This window comes from Buceros rhinoceros, unplaced genomic scaffold, assembly GCF_000710305.1.
Source record: "Buceros rhinoceros silvestris isolate BGI_N320 unplaced genomic scaffold, ASM71030v1 scaffold2296, whole genome shotgun sequence".
NCBI classification, from domain to species: domain Eukaryota; kingdom Metazoa; phylum Chordata; class Aves; order Bucerotiformes; family Bucerotidae; genus Buceros; species Buceros rhinoceros.
Window position 1 is genome coordinate 85167 of NW_010419129.1, and position 335 is coordinate 85501.

A 335-nucleotide genomic window follows, 5' to 3' on the forward strand; every position below is an offset into this window, starting at 1 on the left:
GTGAAACATCCATTTTAGGTTTCACCCATTATATTGTGTGCTTTCTGTCCCCCACTTTGCTCGGGGAAGTAAACCTAGACATATCAGCTTCACTTTGTGGGTCACATGAAATTCACATCTTGACTGGATTTAGATTAATATTGGTGGCAAACTTTTAAGAGAAACTTCAAAACAATTCTCCAGAAAAAACACGCTACTATTAGAATGTATACCCGAATGTACTTATATGATAAAGCGACGTTCTCAAAGAGACCGTAAAGAACCACAGTGCAAAGATGACAAAATAAGAACAAAATCAGATTGCAGAGATATTGGATGGGAGCAAACAGTAAGCA